Here is a 2,343-nt window from a genome sequence, read left to right as displayed (position 1 = left end):
CTAAGCATTATCCTAAGAGCTGAAGTTGCTTATGTACTGTTCTTTCTTATGTCAGAAATATGAATGTATTGTGGTTTACAATATAGAAAGATGGCACTTTAGAGTTTCTTTGGCTAGATGGCATTCTTGTGGCATGCTGCTGAAATTTATCCAAAAAAATCTGAGCATCTCACATTTGTTTTCACACTGCAAAAAATATGGAAAACTTCAGGAAAAATACACTTAATATTTTTCCATTTTGGCCTGGCCTCGTGCAAAATGTGTGATTGTACAGGCTTGTGCCAAAGGCTTGTTTTTGTTTTTATAAAGGAATATATTTCACTGTAGATATTATAGCAAAAAGAAAATATTTTTGGAAAAGAGGCATGCATTTGATTGCTGGACATTTAGTCTCTTCTTTTCTTCAGTAACACATCTGCTCTCTCATGTCGATAAGTCACAATGGCTACCAAGTTTCTTTCTTTCTTTGAAGCTTTATGTTTTTCTTACCATTTTAGACTTTAAATGTCATCTTAAAATAAAAGGCTTCTAATGGCTTCTTATGCCATGGCACTATGATTGAAAGATGCTGCCTCTTAAGTACCAAAAGATATATCCAATCCATGTCTCTTGGAGGCTTGATTGACAAGGGCATTGTCAGCTTCCAATTGGCTCCAAACTGATGAGCACCTGAATTCACCTGCAATCAAGAAGCATGTATCACTGACTGACAGCTCCAGCCCCATTAGCAGAGGGTCATTAAAGAAGCAAACTGCTGGCTTGTGCTTGCCATGAACATGTTTCTCATGGTCCAACTAAAACAAATGTCCAAATTGACATTCCAAGCATAATAAAGAGGCTTCCATATCCGCTGCACTTACATTGCACAACACCCCTCAATAGGAGTGTTCAGCTAATGGAAAATTGAAATTGGTCAGGAAACAAAAGGGGGATAAAAGAAAAGATATTATCCGTTTTTTCAACAACCTCTTTGCTTTCAGATGTGAAGGGGAAAAGGGACATTGAAAGTTACAAGTAATTCTTAGAGGAATGCAAAGAGCAAACATTTTAAACTGACAACCTTTTGCAAGCTGATTAGAACCATTTGTGTGTGGTCACCAAAAAATTAGAGCTGCAGAAAATGGAACGGAGACAAACTCTGCTCTGTTCCGAGTCACGTAACAGATGCCAGTGCTCCTTCTGATTTTAGTACTTTTTTCTTGGCCAATCTGGGTGAAAGACTGATTAAAAATGGGGTTGGGAATATGCTGTTGAAAAGCCTCCCAGACTGTAATCCTAGTGCAAGGGGAAACTGAGACGAGCAGTAAATCATTCTTGGCTGCCTGGATCACTTATCGAATACAGCCAGTAAGGACACCCAGAGTCGCAGGACTATGAAATTGCATATCCAATCGCTTGTTCTTTGAAAGGGGCCTGTGCCTTATTTTCTGTGGGAAGAATAGTGCAGGAAACAAAGGAGCAGAGTCATATCAGGAGGCACAAAAAGGATTGTCAATAAACTGTTAAAACTCATAAACATGGATGGAAAGAGATTTATCTCCTCCAAAACCATTTTTGCTTCAGTGATGTCTTAGGTAAAACAAAATAAACCAAAGGCATTGAATTTCACTGGGAGAATGACTGTGTGGTCTGCTGTACAAGCCAGACTTTCCAACTATACATTTAAAAAGTGGTTTCTCAAGTGTGGGTAAAAAAAACACTTACCCAATTTCCGAGCAGTCTGTGAATCGTGAGGTCTGTAACAGACACAGCAAAACAGAAGGCTTAGTTACAACTAAAATTGAGATCTTCCTGGATGAGGGTTATAATCGCTGTGCAGCTGATATTATAAGTCTTTTACACTGACCTCTTGTCCTTTCAGGGGTGTATTTGATTGCACTGTATTTTCTCTTTTCATCGCCAAGGGCTTTGCAGAACATAAAATTCCATGCCCACGAATGCTGGTGAAACACTGAGAGGGAAGGCAGCCATGAACATTTTAAATTACTGTTGTGCCAGTTAATCAAAGGTGGTTCAAACTGGAAATATCTTGCTCATGGTAAATTTAGCATCCATTACATTGCACTAGTAAACCAAGCAGCTGCTGCGAGCACTAACTGCAGAGGGAGTCTTATACTTAAGAAAGTAATGAAGCTCTTTCAAATAAAATGTAATCTAAGAATAGAAAATCTCTGCCAAGTATGGTAACACCTAGAAGATGTCTCTCTTATGCTCAGCAGCAAGGAATATTCCTTTATATGCTAAGTAAGTAATAAAAATATAGACCCATTAGACACTGCTGATGGCAAAGATTTTCTTTGGGATACAAGTAGGGTTATCAAGCTGTGACCATTCCAAAGACAG

The 2,343-nt window shown here is 38.6% G+C and overlaps 1 long non-coding RNA gene across 1 annotated transcript; it reads right to left on the bottom strand.

Annotated features, from left to right (window-relative positions):
- Positions 1-519: 519 nt before the first annotated feature.
- On the bottom strand, positions 520-2,038 carry LOC140896558 (uncharacterized). Its single transcript, XR_012154575.1, has 3 exons — positions 1,847-2,038; positions 1,705-1,736; positions 520-679 (listed from the first exon to the last, which is right to left on the bottom strand). It is a non-coding gene; the product is annotated as an uncharacterized lncRNA (long non-coding RNA).
- Between the last annotated feature and the right edge of the window lie 305 nt (positions 2,039-2,343).

This window comes from Lepidochelys kempii, chromosome 12, assembly GCF_965140265.1.
Source record: "Lepidochelys kempii isolate rLepKem1 chromosome 12, rLepKem1.hap2, whole genome shotgun sequence".
In the NCBI taxonomy this organism is placed as follows: Eukaryota; Metazoa; Chordata; order Testudines; family Cheloniidae; genus Lepidochelys; species Lepidochelys kempii.
The sequence above is the reverse complement of the archived record's forward strand: the minus strand, read 5'-3'. Positions and strand labels throughout refer to the sequence as shown.